Source organism: Bubalus kerabau, unplaced genomic scaffold (assembly GCF_029407905.1).
Source record: "Bubalus kerabau isolate K-KA32 ecotype Philippines breed swamp buffalo unplaced genomic scaffold, PCC_UOA_SB_1v2 scaffold_25, whole genome shotgun sequence".
In the NCBI taxonomy this organism is placed as follows: domain Eukaryota; kingdom Metazoa; phylum Chordata; class Mammalia; order Artiodactyla; family Bovidae; genus Bubalus; species Bubalus kerabau.
Window position 1 is genome coordinate 10278890 of NW_026577879.1, and position 18267 is coordinate 10297156.

Below are 18267 nucleotides of genomic sequence, written 5' to 3' on the forward strand. Positions count from 1 at the left end.
CAGCGCCTACTCAGCCGCGAATCAGCCCCTACACAGACGCGTGATCATAGTCTGCCAGCCGCTTGAGCAGAGACTGTCAGGCGCTTGATCAGCGCCTAATCACCCCCTCCATCAGCGCCTATTGAGCAGGGCGATCAGCACCTGTCAGGCGCTTGACAAGAACTTATACACCACTTGATCAACACCTTATTAGCTTCACTCTCAGTATTTCCTGAGCCATGCGATCATGGCCTCAGCTGCATGATCTGTGCCTACTCAGCCCCGCGATCAGTGCCTACTCAGCCGTGCGATATGTGCCTGACATCCGATTGAGAAGTACTGTCACTCGCTTGATCAGTGATAATCAGCTGCTAGATCAGCGATCATCAACCGCTAGATCAGCATCTGTCAACTACTTTATCAGCACCTTTCAGACGCTTGATCAGCGCCTATCAGCTGCTTAATTAACACTTCTCAGCCAGTTGATCAGCACCTGAGAGCCGCTTGATCAGCGCCTATCAGCTGCTTGATTAGCACCTGTCAGCCAGTTGATTAGCACCTGTCAGCCGCTTAATCAGAACCTGTCAGCAGCTTGATCAGCATCTGTCAGCAGCTTTATCAGCACCTATCAGCTGCTTGATTAGCACCTGTCAGCATGTTGATCAACACCTGTCAGCCGCTTCATTAGCAACTGTCAGCCAGTTGTTCAGCACCTGTAAGCCGCTTAAACAGTGCTGCCAGCCGCTTGATCAGTGCCTTCTCCGCTGCGCCATCAATGCCTACTTAGCCGAGAAACAGCCCCTACACTGCCGGGTGATCATAGTCTGTCGGCCGCTTGATCAGAGACTGTCAGACGCTTGATCAGCGCCTAATCACCCCCTCGATCAGCGCCTATTCAGCAGCGTGATCAGCACCTGTCAGCCGCTTGACAAGCTCCTATACACCACTTGATCAACACCTAATTAGCTTCGCTATCAGTATTTACTGAGCCATGCGATGCTCGCCTCAGCCGCATGATCTGTGCCTACTCAACCCCGCGATCACTGCCTACTCAGCCGTGCGATATGTGCCTGACAGCCGATTGAGAATTACTGTCAGCCGCTTGATCAGCGATTATCAGCCGCCAGATCAGCATCTGTCAAAGATTTAACAGCACCTGTGAGCCCCTTGATCAGCGATTATTAGCCGCTAGATCAACATCTGTCAACGACTTTATCAGCACCTGTCAGCCACTTCATCAGCGCCTGTCAGCCGCTTTATCATTGCCTAATCAGCTGCGCGATCAGCGCCTACTCAACGGCTTGATCAGTACCTGTCAGCCACTATATCAGCACCTGTCAGCCACTCTATCAGCACCTGTCAACTGCTTGATCAGCGACCACTTTGCTGCGTGGTCAGTTCCTACTCAGCCACGTGATCCGTGACCCTCAGCCGGTTGATCAGCGCCTGTCAGCCGCTTGATCATTTCCTGCTCTGCTGGTCATTCAGCGCCTGGTCAACCACTTCATCAGTGCCTGTCAGCCACTTGACCAGTGCCCAATCAGCTGATTGAAAAGCGCCTACACAGCCGCGCGATAAGTGCCTCTCAGCCGCTTGACCAGCACCTGTCAGAAGTTTGATCAGGGCTTATCAGCCACTTGATCAGCACCTGCCAGCTGCTTGATGAGTGCCTATCAGCCGCTTGATTAGCACCTGTCAGCCAGTTGATCAGCACCTGTCAGCCCCTTGATCAGCGCCTATCAGCCGCTTGATCAGCACCTGTCAGCCGCTTGATGAGTGCCTATCAGCCGCTTGATTAGCACCTGTCAGCCAGTTGACCAGCACCTGTCAGCCGCTTGATAAGCGCCTATCAGTGGCTTGATTAGCCCCTGTCAGCCAGTTGATCAGCAATTGTTAGATGCTTGTTAAACACCTGTCAGCAGCTTGATCAGCACCTGTCAGCATGTTGATCAAAACCTTTCAGCCGCTTCATTAGCAACTGTCAGCCAGTTGATCAGCGGCTGTCAGCCGCTTCATTAGCCACTGTCAGCCGCTTGATTAGCACCTGTCAGCCAGTTGACCAGCACCTGTCAGCCGCTTGATAAGCGCCTATCAGTGGCTTCATTAGCCCCTGTCAGCCAGGTGATCAGCAATTGTTAGATGCTTGTTAAACACCTGTCAGCAGCTTGATCAGCACCTGTAAGCAGCTTTATCAGCACCTGTCAGCCGCTTAATCAGCACCTGTCAGCATGTTGTTCAAAACCTTTCAGCCGCTTCATTAGCCACTGTCAGCCAGTTGATCAGCACCTGTCAGCTGCTTGATCAGCACCTGAAAGCCGCTTAAACAGCACCTGACAGCCTCTTGATCATTGCCTTCTCAGCTGCGGGATCAATGCCTACTCATCTGCGAATCAGCCCCTAAACAGCCGCGTGATCATAGTCTGTAAGCCGCTTGATCAGAGACTGTCAGACACTTGATCAGCGCCTAATCACCCCCTCGATCAGCGCATATTCAGCGGCGTGATCAGCACCTGTCAGCCGCTTGACAAGCTCCTATACACCACTTGATCAACACCTAATTAGCTTCGCTATCAGTATTTACTGAGCCATGCGATCATCGCCTCAGCCGCATGATCTGTGCCTACTCAGCCCCGCGATCAATGTCTACTCAGCCATGCGATATGTGCCTGAAAGCCGATTGAGAAGTACTGTCAGTCGCTTGATCAGCGATTATCAGTCGCTAGATCAGCATCTATTAACGACTTTATCAGCACCTTTCAGCCGCTTGATCAGCGCCTGTCAGCTGCTTGATCAGCGATTATCAGCCGCTAGATCAAGATCTGTCAACGACTTGATCAGCACCTGTCAGCCACTTGATCAGCGCCTGTCAGCCACTTTATCATTGCCTAATCAGCTGCGCGATCAGCGCCTACTCAGCCGCTTGATCAGAATCTGTCAGCCAGTTGATCAGCACCTGTCAGCCGCTTGATCAGCACCTGTCAGCAGCTTTATCAGCACCTATCAGCTGCTTGATTAGCACCTGTCAGCATGTTGATCAACACCTGTCAGCCGCTTCATTAGCACCTCTCAGCCAGTTGATCAGCACCTGTCAGCTGCTTGATCAGCACATGTAACCGGCTTCATCAGTGCCCGTTGGCTGCTTGATCATTGCCTTCTCAGCTGGGCTATCAGCGCCTACTCAGCCGCGAATCAGCCCCTACACAGACGCGTGATCATAGTCTGCCAGCCGCTTGAGCAGAGACTGTCAGGCGCTTGATCAGCGCCTAATCACCCCCTCCATCAGCGCCTATTGAGCAGGGCGATCAGCACCTGTCAGGCGCTTGACAAGAACTTATACACCACTTGATCAACACCTTATTAGCTTCACTCTCAGTATTTCCTGAGCCATGCGATCATGGCCTCAGCTGCATGATCTGTGCCTACTCAGCCCCGCGATCAGTGCCTACTCAGCCGTGCGATATGTGCCTGACATCCGATTGAGAAGTACTGTCACTCGCTTGATCAGTGATAATCAGCCGCTAGATCAGCGATCATCAACCGCTAGATCAGCATCTGTCAACTACTTTATCAGCACCTTTCAGACGCTTGATCAGCGCCTATCAGCTGCTTAATTAACACTTCTCAGCCAGTTGATCAGCACCTGAGAGCCGCTTGATCAGCGCCTATCAGCTGCTTGATTAGCACCTGTCAGCCAGTTGATTAGCACCTGTCAGCCGCTTAATCAGCACCTGTCAGCAGTTTGATCAGCATCTGTCAGCAGCTTTATCAGCACCTATCAGCTGCTTGATTAGCACCTGTCAGCATGTTGATCAACACCTGTCAGCCGCTTCATTAGCAACTGTCAGCCAGTTGATCAGCACCTGTAAGCCGCTTAAACAGTGCTGCCAGCCGCTTGATCAGTGCCTTCTCAGCTGCACCATCAATGCCTACTTAGCCGAGAAACAGCCCCTACACTGCCGGGTGATCATAGTCTGTCGGCCGCTTGATCAGAGACTGTCAGACGCTTGATCAGCGCCTAATCACCCCCTCGATCAGCGCCTATTCAGCAGCGTGATCAGCACCTGTCAGCCGCTTGACAAGCTCCTATACACCACTTGATCAACGCCTAATTAGCTTCGCTATCAGTATTTACTGAGCCATGCGATGCTCGCCTCAGCCGCATGATCTGTGCCTACTCAACCCCGCGATCACTGCCTACTCAGCCGTGCGATATGTGCCTGACAGCCGATTGAGAATTACTGTCAGCCGCTTGATCAGCGATTATCAGCCGCCAGATCAGCATCTGTCAAAGATTTAACAGCACCTGTCAGCCCCTTGATCAGCGATTATTAGCCGCTAGATCAACATCTGTCAACGACTTTATCAGCACCTGTCAGCCACTTCATCAGCGCCTGTCAGCCGCTTTATCATCGCCTAATCAGCTGCGCGATCAGTGCCTACTCAACGGCTTGATCAGAATCTGTCAGCCAGTTGATCAGCACCTGTCAGCCACTTTATCAGCACCTGTCAGCCACTCTATCAGCACCTGTCAACTGCTTGATCAGCGCCCACTTTGCTGCGTGATCAGTTCCTACTCAGCCACGTGATCCGTGACCCTCAGCCGGTTGATCAGCGCCTGTCAGCCGCTTGATCATTTCCTGCTCTGCTGGTCATTCAGCGCCTGGTCAACCACTTCATCAGTGCCTGTCAGCCACTTGACCAGTGCCCAATAAGCTGATTGAAAAGTGCCTACACAGCCGCGCGATAAGTGCCTCTCAGCCGCTTGACCAGCACCTGTCAGAAGTTTGATCAGGGCCTATCAGCCACTTGATCAGCACCTGCCAGCTGCTTGATGAGTGCCTATCAGCCGCTTGATTAGCACCTGTCAGCCAGTTGATCAGCACCTGTCAGCCCCTTGATCAGCGCCTATCAGCCGCTTGATCAGCACCTGTCAGCCGCTTGATGAGTGCCTATCAGCCGCTTGATTAGCACCTGTCAGCCAGTTGACCAGCACCTGTCAGCCGCTTGATAAGCGCCTATCAGTGGCTTGATTAGCCCCTGTCAGCCAGTTGATCAGCAATTGTTAGATGCTTGTTAAACACCTGTCAGCAGCTTGATCAGCACCTGTCAGCAGCTTTATCAGCACCTGTCAGCCGCTTAATCAGCACCTGTCAGCATGTTGATCAAAACCTTTCAGCCGCTTCATTAGCAACTGTCAGCCAGTTGATCAGCGGCTGTCAGGCGCTTCATTAGCCACTGTCAGCCAGTTGATCAGCACCTGTCAGCTGCTTGATCAGCACCTGAAAGCCGCTTAAACAGCATCTGACAGCCTCTTGATCTTTGCCTTCTCAGCTGCGGGATCAATGCCTACTCATCTGCGAATCAGCCCCTAAACAGCCGCGTGATCATAGTCTGTAAGCCGCTTGATCAGAGACTCTCAGACATTTGATCAGCGCCTAATCACCCCCTCGATCAGCGCATATTCAGCGGCGTGATCAGCACCTGTCAGCCGCTTGACAAGCTCCTATACACCACTTGATCAACACCTAATTAGCTTCGCTATCAGTATTTCCTGAGCCATGCGATCATCGCCTCAGCCGCATGATCTGTGCCTACTAAGCCCCGCGATCAATGTCTACTCAGCCATGCGATATGTGCCTGAAAGCCGATTGAGAAGTACTGTCAGTCGCTTGATCAGCGATTATCAGCCGCTAGATCAAGATCTGTCAACGACTTGGTCAGCACCTGTCAGCCACTTGATCAGCGCCTGTCAGCCACTTTATCATTGCCTAATCAGCTGCGCGATCAGCGCCTACTCAGCCGCTTGATCAGAATCTGTCAGCCAGTTGATCAGCACCTGTCAGCCGCTTGATCAGCACCTGTCAGCAGCTTTATCAGCACCTATCAGCTGCTTGATTAGCACCTGTCAGCATGTTGATCAACACCTGTCAGCCGCTTCATTAGCACCTCTCAGCCAGTTAATCAGCACCTGTCAGCTGCTTGATCAGCACATATAACCGGCTTCATCAGTGCCCGTCAGCTGCTTGATCATTGCCTTCTCAGCTGGGCTATCAGTGCCTACTCAGCCGCGAATCAGCCCCTACACAGACGCGTGATCATAGTCTGCCAGCCGCTTGAGCAGAGACTTTCAGGCGCTTGATCAGCGCCTAATCACCCCCTCCATCAGCGCCTATTGAGCAGGGCGATCAGCACCTGTCAGGCGCTTGACAAGAACTTATACACCACTTGATCAACACCTTATTAGCTTCACTCTCAGTATTTCCTGAGCCATGCGATCATGGCCTCAACTGTATGATCTGTGCCTACTCAGCCCCGCGATCAGTGCCTACTCAGCCGTGCGATATGTGCCTGACATCCGATTGAGAAGTACTGTCACTCACTTGATCAGTGATAATCAGCCGCTAGATCAGCGATCATCAACCGCTAGATCAGCATCTGTCAACTACTTTATCAGCACCTTTCAGACGCTTGATCAGCGCCTATCAGCTGCTTAATTAACACTTCTCAGCCAGTTGATCAGCACCTGAGAGCCGCTTGATCAGCGCCTATCAGCTGCTTGATTAGCACCTGTCAGCCAGTTGATTAGCACCTGTCAGCCGCTTAATCAGCACCTGTCAGCAGCTTGATCAGCATCTGTCAGCAGCTTTATCAGCACCTATCAGCTGCTTGATTAGCACCTGTCAGCATGTTGATCAACACCTGTCAGCCGCTTCATTAGCAACTGTCAGCCAGTTGATCAGCACCTGTCAGCTGCTTGATCAGCACCTGTAAGCCGCTTAAACAGTGCTGCCAGCCGCTTGATCAGTGCCTTCTCAGCTGCGCCATCAATGCCTACTTAGCCGAGAAACAGCCCCTACACTGCCGGGTGATCATAGTCTGTCGGCCGCTTGATCAGAGACTGTCAGACGCTTGATCAGCGCCTAATCACCCCCTCGATCAGCGCCTATTCAGCAGCGTGATCAGCACCTGTCAGCCACTTGACAAGCTCCTATACACCACTTGATCAACACCTAATTATCTTCGCTATGAGTATTTACTGAGCCATGCGATGCTCGCCTCAGCCGCATGATCTGTGCCTACTCAACCCCGCGATCACTGCCTACTCAGCCGTGCGATATGTGCCTGACAGCCGACTGAGAATTACTGTCAGCCGCTTGATCAGCGATTATCAGCCGCCAGATCAGCATCTGTCAAAGATTTAACAGCACCTGTCAGCCCCTTGATCAGCGATTATTAGCCGCTAGATCAACATCTGTCAACGACTTTATCAGCACCTGTCAGCCACTTCATCAGCGCCTGTCAGCCGCTTTATCATCGCCTAATCAGCTGCGCGATCAGTGCCTACTCAACGGCTTGATCAGTACCTGTCAGCCACTTTATCAGCACCTGTCAGCCACTCTATCAGCACCTGTCAACTGCTTGATCAGCGACCACTTTGCTGCGTGATCAGTTCCTACTCAGCCACGTGATCCGTGACCCTCAGCCGGTTGATCAGCGCCTGTCAGCCGCTTGATCATTTCCTGCTCTGCTGGTCATTCAGCGCCTGGTCAACCACTTCATCAGTGCCTGTCAGCCACTTGACCAGTGCCCAATCAGCTGATTGAAAAGCGCCTACACAGCCGCGCGATAAGTGCCTCTCAGCCGCTTGACCAGCACCTGTCAGAAGTTTGATCAGGGCCTATCAGCCACTTGATCAGCACCTGCCAGCTGCTTGATGAGTGCCTCTCAGCCGCTTGATTAGCACCTGTCAGCCAGTTGATCAGCACCTGTCAGCCCCTTGATCAGCGCCTATCAGCCGCTTGATCAGCACCTGTCAGCCGCTTGATGAGTGCCTCTCAGCCGCTTGATTAGCACCTGTCAGGCAGTTGATCAGCACCTGTCAGCCGCTTGATAAGCGCCTATCAGCCGCTTGATCAGCACCTGTCAGCCGCTTGATGAGTGCCTCTCAGCCGCTTGATTAGCACCTGTCAGCCAGTTGACCAGCACCTGTCAGCCGCTTGATCAGCGCCTATCAGCCGCTTGATCAGCACCTGTCAGCCGCTTGATGAGTGCCTCTCAGCCGCTTGATTAGCACCTGTCAGCCAGTTGATCAGCACCTGTCAGCCCCTTGATCAGCGCCTATCAGCCGCTTGATCAGCACCTGTCAGCCGCTTGATGAGTGCCTATCAGCCGCTTGATTAGCACCTGTCAGCCAGTTGACCAGCACCTGTCAGCCGCTTGATAAGCGCCTATCAGTGGCTTGATTAGCCCCTGTCAGCCAGTTGATCAGCAATTGTTAGATGCTTGTTAAACACCTGTCAGCAGCTTGATCAGCACCTGTCAGCAGCTTTATCAGCACCTGTCAGCCGCTTAATCAGCACCTGTCAGCATGTTGATCAAAACCTTTCAGCCGCTTCATTAGCAACTGTCAGCCAGTTGATCAGCGGCTGTCAGCCGCTTCATTAGCCACTGTCAGCCAGTTGATCAGCACCTGTCAGCTGCTTGATCAGCACCTGAAAGCCGCTTAAACAGCACCTGACAGCCTCTTGATCATTGCCTTCTCAGCTGCGGGATCAATGCCTACTCATCTGCGAATCAGCCCCTAAACAGCCGCGTGATCATAGTCTGTAAGCCGCTTGATCAGAGACTGTCAGACACTTGATCAGCGCCTAATCACCCCCTTGATCAGCGCATATTCAGCGGCGTGATCAGCACCTGTCAGCCGCTTGACAAGCTCCTATACACCACTTGATCAACACCTAATTAGCTTCGCTATCAGTATTTACTGAGCCATGCGATGCTCGCCTCAGCCGCATGATCTGTGCCTACTCAACCCCGCGATCACTGCCTACTCAGCCGTGCGATATGTGCCTGACAGCCGATTGAGAATTACTGTCAGCCGCTTGATCAGCGATTATCAGCCACCAGATCAGCATCTGTCAAAGATTTAACAGCACCTGTCAGCCCCTTGATCAGCGATTATTAGCTGCTCGATCAACATCTGTCAACGACTTTATCAGCACCTGTCAGCCACTTCATCAGCGCCTGTCAGCCGCTTTATCATCGCCTAATCAGCTGCACGATCAGCGCCTACTCAACCGCGTGATCAGTACCTGTCAGCCACTTTATCAGCACCTTTCGGCCACTATAACAGCACCTGTCAACTGCTTGATCAGCGACCAATTTGCTGCGTGATCAGATCCTTCTCAGCCACGTGATCAGTGACCTTCAGCCAGTTGATCAGCACCTGTAAGCCACTGGATCATCACTTGTTAGTCGCTTGATCATCGCTTTGTCAGCTGCATGATCAGCGCATACTCAGCTGCTTGATCAGAATCTGTCAGCCAGTTGACTAGCACCTGTCAGCCGCTTGATCATCACCTGTCAGCAGGTTTATCAGCACATGTCAGTTGCTTGATCAGCGCCTGTCAGCCACTTTATCATCACCTAATCAGCTGCGCATTCAGCGCCTACTCAACCGCTTCATCACTACCTGGGAGCCACTTTATCAGCACCTGTCAGCCACTATATCAGCACCTGTCAACTGCTTGAGCAGCGACCAATTTTCTGCGTGATCAGATCCTACTCAGCCACGTGATCCGTGACCCTCAGCCGGTTGATCAGCGCCTGTCAGCCGCTTGATCATTTCCTGCACTGCTGGTCATTCAGCGCCTGGTCAACCACTTCATCAGTGCCTGTCAGCCACTTGACCAGTGCCCACTCAGCTGATTGAAAATGCCTACGCAACCGCGCGATAAGTGCCTCTCAGCCGCTTGACAAGAACCTGTCAGAAGTTTGATCAGGGCCTATCAGCCACTTGAATAGTACCTATCAGCCAGTTGATCAGCACCTGTCAGCCGCTTGATCAGCGCCTATCAGTGGTTTGATTAGCCCCTGTCAGCCAGTTGATCAGCAATTGTCAGCCGCTTGTTAAGCACCTGTCAGCAGCTTGATCAGCGCTTGACCACTTTCCACTCAGCCGATTGAAAAGCACGGACTGAGCCACGTGAAGAGCATCTTTCGTCCAGTTGGTCTGCGCCTACTGAGCCCCGCAATCAGCGCCTATTCAGCCGCCCGATCAGTGTCTGTCAGCCGCTTGAGAAGTACCTGTCAGCCAGTTGATCAGCACCTGTCAGCCCCTTGATCAGCGCCTATCAGCCTCTTGATCAGCACCTGCCAGCCACTTGATCAGCACCTGTCAGCAGCTTGATAAACGCGTGTCAGCCTCTTGATCAGCACCTAATCAGCCAAGCGATGATCATTTACTCAGCCCCGCGACCATCGCCTCAGCCTCTTGATCTGTGCCTACTCAGCCCCTCGAGCAGCGCCTACTCAGCCATGCGATTTGTGACTGAGAGCCACTTGATCAATGACTATCAGCCGCTTGATCAGCACCTGTCAACCACTTTATCATCACCTGTCAGCCGCTTGATCAGCGCCTGTCAGCAGCTTTATCAGCACCTATCAGCTGCTTGATTAGCCCCTGTCAGCCAGTTGATCAGCAATTGTAAGCCGCTTGTTAAGCACCTGTCAGCAGCTTGATCAGCGCTTGACCACTTTCCACTCAGCCGATTGAAAAGCACTGACTCAGCCGCGTGAATAGCATCTTTCAGCCAGTTGATCTGTGCCTACTGAGCCCCGCAGTCAGTGCCTACACAGCCGCCTGATCAGTGCTTGTCAGCCGCTTGACAAGTACCTGTCAGCCTCTTGATCAGCACCTAATCAGCCACACGATGATCTTTTACTCAGCCGCGCGATCATCGCCTCAGCCTCTTGATCTGTGCCTACTCAGCCCCATGACCAGCGCCTACTCAGCCATGCGATCTGTGCCTGAGAGCCACTTGATCAACGACTATCAGCCGCTTGATCAGCACCTGTCAACCACTTTATCATCACCTGTCAGCCGCTTGATCAGCGCCTGTTAGCCGCTTTATCATCACATAATCAGCTGCATGATCAGCGCCTACTCAGCCGCTTGATCAGTACCAGTCAGCCAGTTGATCAGCACCTGTCAGCACCTTGATCAGCGCCTATAAGCTGCTTGATTAGCACCTGTCAGCCAGTTGATCAGCAGCTGTCAGCCAGTTGATCAGAACCTGTAAGCCACTGGATAAGCGCCTGTTAGCCGCTTGATCATCGCCTTACCAGCTGCACGATCAGCGCCTACTCAGCCGCTTGACCAGGACTTGTCAGCCTGTTGATCAGCGCCTATCAGCCGCTTGATTAGCACCTGTCTAGCCAGTTGATTAGCACCTGTCAGCTGCTTAATCAGCACCTGTCAGCCGCTTGATCAGCACCTGTCAGCAGCTTTATCAGCACCTATCAGCTGCTTGATTATCACCTGTCAGCATGTTGAACAACACCTTTCAGCCGCTGGATTAGCACCTGTCAGCCAGTTGATAAGCACATGTCAGCTACTTGATCAGCACCTGTAAGCCGCTTAAACAGCGCCTGCCAGCCGCTTCATCAGTGCCTGTCAGGTGCTTGATCATTGCCTTCTCAGCTGCGCGATCAGAACCTACTCAGCCGCGAATCAGCCCCTACACAGCCGCGTGATCATAGTCTGTCAGCCTCTTTATCAGAGTCGGTCATCCGCTTGATCAGCACCTGTCAGCAAGTTGAAGAGTGCCTACTCAGCCGCGCAAATTGCATCTCTCAGCCAGTTCATCTGCACCTACTGAGCCCAGCAATCAACGCCTACTCAGCCGCCCGATCCGTGCCTGTCAGCCGCTTGAGAAGTACCTGTCATTCAGTTGATCAGCACCTCTCAGCCAGTTGATCACCACCTGTAAGCCACTGGATCAGGACCTGTCAGCCGCTTGATCAGCGCCTATCAGCTACTTAATTAACACTTCTCAGCCAGTTGATCAGCACCTGTTAGCCTCTTGATCATCACCTATCAGCCAGTTGATCATCACTTGTAAACCATTGAATCAGCACCTGTCAGCGTCTTGATCTACACCTTTCAGCAGCTTGATCAGCGCCTATCAGCTGCTTAATTAACACTTCTCAGCCAGTTGTTCAGCACCTGTTAGCCTCTTGATCAGGGCCTATCAGCCGCTTGATTAGCACCTGTCAGCCAGTTGATGAGCACCTGTCAGCCGCTAATCAGCACCTGTCAGCAGCTTGATCAGCACCTGTCAGCATCTTTATCAGCACCTATCAGCTGCTTGATTAGCACCTGTCAGCATGTTGATTAACACCTGTCAGCCGCTTCATTAGCAAATGTCAGCCAGTTGATCAGCACCTGTCAGCTGCTTGATCAGCACCTGTAAGCCGCTTAAACAGCGCCTTCCAGCCGTTTGATCAGTGCCTTCTCAGCTGCGCGATCAATGCCTACTCAGCCGCGAAACAGCCCCTACACAGCCGCGTGATCATAGTCTGTCGGCCGCTTGATCAGAGAGTGTCAGACGCTTGACCAGCGCCTAAACACCCCCTCGATCAGCGCCTATTGAGCGGCGCGATCAGCACCTGTCAGCCGCTTGACAAGCTCCTATACACCACTTGATCAACACCTAATTAGCTTCGCTATCAGTATTTACTGAGCCATGCGATCATCGCCTCAGCCGGTGATCTGTTCCTATTCAACCCCGCGATCAGTGCCTACTCAGCCATGCAATATGTGCCTGACAGCCGATTGAGAATTACTGTCAGCCGCTTGATCAGCGATTATCAGCCGCCAGATAAACATCTGTCAACGACTTTATCAGCACCTGTCAGCCGCTTGATCAGCGCATATCAGCTGCTTTATCATCGCCTAATCAGCAACGCGATCAGCGCCTATTCAACGGCTTGATCAGTACCTGTCAGCCACTCTATCAGCACCTGTCAGCCACTCTATCAGCAACTGTCAACTGCTTGATCAGCGACCACTTTGCTACGTGATCAGATCCTACTCGGCCACATGATACGTGACCCTCAGCCGGTTGATCAGCGCCTGTCAGCCGCTTGATCATTTCCTGCTCTGCTGGTCATTCAGCGCCTGGTCAACCACTTCATCAGTGCCTGTCAGCCACTTGACCAGTGCCCACTCAGCTGATTGAAAATCGCCTACGTAGCCACGGGATAAGTGCCTCTCAGCCGCTTGACAAGCACCTCTCAGAAGCTTGATCAGGGCCTATCAGCCACTTGAATAGTACCTATCAGCCAGTTGATCAGCATCTGTCAGCCGCTTGATGAGCGCCTATCAGCCGCTTGATCAGTGCTTTCTCAGCTGTGCGATCAATGCCTACTCAGCCACGAATCAGCCCCTACACAACCGCGTGATCATAGTCTGTCAGCCGCTTGATCAGAGACTGTCAGACGCTTGATCAGCGCCTAATCACCCCCTCGATCAGCGCCTATTGAGCGGCGCGATCAGCACCTGTCAGCGGCTTGATTAGCACCTGTCATCATTTTGATCAACACCTGTCAGATGCTTCATTAGCAACTGTCAGCCAGTTGATCAGCACGTGTCAGCTGCTTGATCAGCACCTGTAAGCCGCTTAAAAAGCACCTGCCGGCCGCTTCATCAGTGCCTGTCAGCTGCTTGATCAGCGACCACTTTGCTGCATGATCAGATCTAACAGACACGTGATCAGATCCTATTCAGCCACGTGATTAGTGACCCTCAGCCTGTTGATCCTCGCCTGTCAGCCGCTTGATCAGCACCTGTCAGCAGCTTTATCAGCACTTATCAGCTGCTTGATTAGCACCTGTCATCCAGTTGATCAGCACCTCTCAACAGTTGAACAGCGCCTGTAAGCCACTGGATCAGCGCCTGTTAGCCACTTGATCATCGCATTATCACCTGCATGATCAGCACCTACTTAGCCGCTTAATCAGAACCTCTCAGCCAGTTGATCGGCACCTGTCAGCATCTTTATCAGCACCTATCAGCTGCTTGATTAGCGCCTGTCAGCCAGTTGACCAGCACCTGTCAGCCGCTTGATCAGGACCTTTCAGCAGCTTTATCAGCACCTATCAGCTGCTTGTTTAGCACCTGTCAGCATGTTGATCAACACCTGACAGCCCCTTCATTAGCAACTGTCAGCCAGTTGATCAGCAACTGTCAGCCGCTTGATTACCACCTGTCAGCTAGTTGATCAGCACTTGTCAGCTGCTTGATCAGCACCTGTAAGCCGCTTAAACAGCGCCTGCCAGCCGTTTCATCAGTGCCTGTTAGCTGCTTGATCATTGCCTTTTCAGCTGCGGGATCAGCGCCTACTCAGCCGCGAATCAGCCCCTACACAGCCGCGTGATTTTAGACTGTCAGCCTCTTTATCAGAGTCGTTCATCCGCTTGATCAGCACCTGTCAGCAGGTTGAAGAGTGCCTACTCAGCCGTGCGAATTGCATCTCTCAGCCAGTTGATCTGCACCTACTGAGACGTGCAATCAACGCCTACTCAGCCGCCCGATCAGTGCCTGTCAGCTGCTTGAGAAGTACCTGGCAGCCACTTGACCAGCACCTAATCAGCCACGCGATCATCATTTACTCAGCCGCACGATCATCGCCTCAGCCGCTTGATCTGTGTCTACTCAGCCCCGCGATCAGCGCCTACTCAGCCGTGTGATGTGCGCCTGACAGACACTTGAGAAGTACTGTCAGCCACTTTATCAGCGACTCTCAGTCGCTTGATCAGCACCTCTCAACGACTTTATCAGCACCTGTCAGCCGCTTGATTAGTGCCTGTCAGCTGCTTGACAACTGCCCACTCAGCCGATTGAAAAGGGCCATTGCAGCCGCGCGATAAGCACCAGTCAGCCGCCTGAAAATCACCTGTCAGCAGCTTGATCAGGGCCTATTAGCCACTTGATTAGCACCTGTCAGCCAGTTGAACAGCACCTGTCAGCCCCTTGATCATCGCCTATCAGCCGTGTGATTAGCACCTGTCAGCCTCTTGATCAGAACCTGTCAGCAGCTTGATCATCGCCTATCAGCTACTTGATTAGCACTTGTCAGCCAGTTGATCAGCACCTGCCTACCGATTGATCAGTGCCTGTCAGTCGCTTGATTAGCACCTGTCAGCCAGTTGATCAGCACCTGTCAGCCAATTGATCAGCACCTGTCAGCCGCTTCATTAGCACCTGTCAGCCAGTTGAACAGCACCTGTCAGCACCTTGATCATCGCCTATCAGCCATGTGATTAGCACCTGTCAGCCTCTTGATCAGAACCTGTCAGCAGCTTGATCATCGCCTATCAGCTACTTGATTAGCACTTGTCAGCCAGTTGATCAGCACCTGCCTACCGATTGATCAGTGCCTGTCAGCTGCTTGATCATTGCATTCTCAGCTGAGCAATCAGCACCTATCAGCTGCTTGTTTAACACCAGTCAGCCAGTTGATCAGCACCTGTCAGCACATTGATCATCGCCTATCAGTCGCTTGATTAGCACCTGTCAGCCAGATTTTCAGCACCTGTCAGCAGCTTGAGCAGCGAGTATCAGATGCTTGATCAGCACCTGTCAGCCAGTTGATCAGCACCTGTCAGCAGATTGATCAGGGCCTATCAGCCACTTGATTAGCACTTGTCAGCCAGTTGATCAGCACCTGAGAGTCGCTTCATTAGCTCCTGTCAGCCAGTTGATCAGCACCTGTCATCCGCTTGATCAGCACCTGTCAGCAGGTTGATCAGTTTGTATCAGCTGCTGGATTAACACCTGTCTGACTATTGATTATCACCTGTCAACCGCTAGATCAGCACCCACTTTGCTGCATGAACAGAGCCTACTCAGCCACGCGGTCAGTGACGCTCAGCCGGTTGATCTTCTCCTGTCAGGCGCTTGATCATTTCCTGCTCTGCTGGTCATTCAGCGCCTGGTCAACCACTTGATCAGTGTCAGTCAGCCGCTTGACCACTGCCCACTCAGCAGATTGAAAAGCGCCTACGCGGCCGAGCGATAAGCGCCTGTCAGCCGCTTTACAAGCACCTGTAAACCGCTTGATCAACACTTACTGAGCTGCGCTATCAGTGCTTAATCAGCCGCGAGATCAGTGTCTGTCAGCTGCTTGATCAGCACCTGTCAGCCGGTTGAACAGTGCCTATTCAGCCGCGCAAATAGCATCTCTCAGCCAGTTGATGTGCTCCTACTGAGCCCCACGATCAGCGCCTACTCAGCCGCCCGATCAGTGAGTGTCAGCCTCTTGAGAAGTACTGTCAGCCACTTGATCAGCACATGTCAGCCGCTTGATAAACGCGTGTCAGCAGCTTGATCAGTACCTGTCAGCCACTTTTTCAGCACCTGTCAGCCAATATATCAGCAACTCTCAACAGCTTGATCAGTGCCCGCTTAGCTGCGTAATCAGAGCCTACTCAGCCACAGGATCAGTGACCCTCAGGCGACTGATCTGCGCCTCTCAGCGGCTTGATCATTTCCTGCTCTGATGGTCATTCAGCGCCTGGTCAAACACTAGATCAGTGCCTGTCAGCCCCTTGACCAGTGCCCACTCAAATGATTGATAAACGCATACGCATCCACGCGATAAGCGCCTGTCAGCCACTTGAGAAGCATGTGTCAGCAACATGATCAGGGCCTATCAGCCACTTGATCAGTACCTGTCAGCCAGTTGACCAGCACTTGTCAGCCTCATTTTAAGCACCTGTCAGCAGCGTGATCAGTGCTTGACCACTTTCCACTCAGCCGATTGAAAAGCACCGACTCAGCCGCGCGAATAGCATCTTTCAGCCAGTTGATCTGTGCCTACTGAGCCACGCAGTCAGTGCCTACACAGCCGCCTGATCAGTGCTTGTCAGCCGCTTGACAAGTACCTGTCAGCCTCTTGATCAGCACCTAATCAGCCACACGATGATCATTTACTCAGCCGCGCGATCATCGCCTCAGCCTCTTGATCTGTGCCTACTCAGCCCCATGACCAGCGCCTACTCAGCCATGCGATCTGTGCCTGACAGCCACTTGATCAACGACTATCAGCCGCTTGATCATCGCCTTATGAGCTGCACGATCAGCGCCTACTCAGCCGCTTGATCAGAACCTGTCAGGCAGTTGATCAGCACCAGTCAGCCGCTTGATCATTTCCTGCTCTGCTGGTCATTCAGCTCCTGGTCATCCACTTGATCAGTGCCTGTCAGCCGCTTCATTAGCACCTGTCAGCCAGTTGAACAGCACCTGTCAGCCCCTTGATCATCGCCTATCAGCCGTGTGATTAGCACCTGTCAGCCAGTTGATCAGCACCTGTCAGCCCCTTGATCAGCCCCTATCAGCCTCTTGATCAGCACCTGCCAGCCACTTGATCAGCACCTGTCAGCAGCTTGATAAACACGTGTCAGCCTCTTCATCAGCACCTAATCAGCCAAGCGATCATCATTTACTCAGCCCCGCGATCATCGCCTCAGCCTCTTGATCTGTGCCTACTCAGCCCCACGAGCAGTGCCTACTCAGCCATGCGATCTGTGCCTGAGAGCCACTTGATCAGCGACTATCAGCCGCTTGATCAGCACCTGTCAACCACTTTATCATCACCTGTCAGCCGCTTGATCAGCGCCTGTTAGCCGCTTTATCATCACATAATCAGCTGCATGATCAGCGCCTACTCAGCCGCTTGATCAGTACCAGTCAGCCAGTTGATCAGCACCTGTCAGCACCTTGATCAGCGCCTATAAGCTTCTTGATTAGCACCTGTCAGACAGTTGATCAGCAGCTGTCAGCCAGTTGATGAGAACCTGTAAACCACTGGATAAGCGCCTGTTAGCCGCTTGATCATCGCCTTACCAGCTGCACGATCAGCGCCTACTCAGCCGCTTGCCCAGGACTTGTCAGCCTGTTGATCAGCGCCTATCAGCCGCTTGATTAGCACCTGTCTAGCCAGTTGATTAGCACCTGTCAGCTGCTTAATCAGCACCTGTCAGCAGCTTGATCAGCACCTGTCAGCAGCTTTATCAGCACCTATTAGCTGCTTGATTAGCACCTGTCAGCATGTTGATCAACACCTGTCAGCCGCTGGATTAGCACCTGTCAGTCAGTTGATAAGCACCTGTCAGCTACTTGATCAGCACCTGTAAGCCGCTTAAACAGCGCCTGCCAGCCGCTTCATCAGTGCCTTTCAGGTGCTTGATCATTGCCTTCTCAGCTGCGCGATCAGCGCCTACTCAGCCGCGAATCAGCCCCTACACAGCCGCGTGATCATAGTCTGTCAGCCTCTTTATCAGAGTCGGTCATCCGCTTGATCAGCACCTGTCAGCAAGTTGAAGAGTGCCTACTCAGCCGCGCAAATTGCATCTCTCAGCCAGTTCATCTGCACCTACTGAGCCCAGCAATCAACGCCTACTCAGCCGCCCGATCCGTGCCTGTCAGCCGCTTGAGAAGTACCT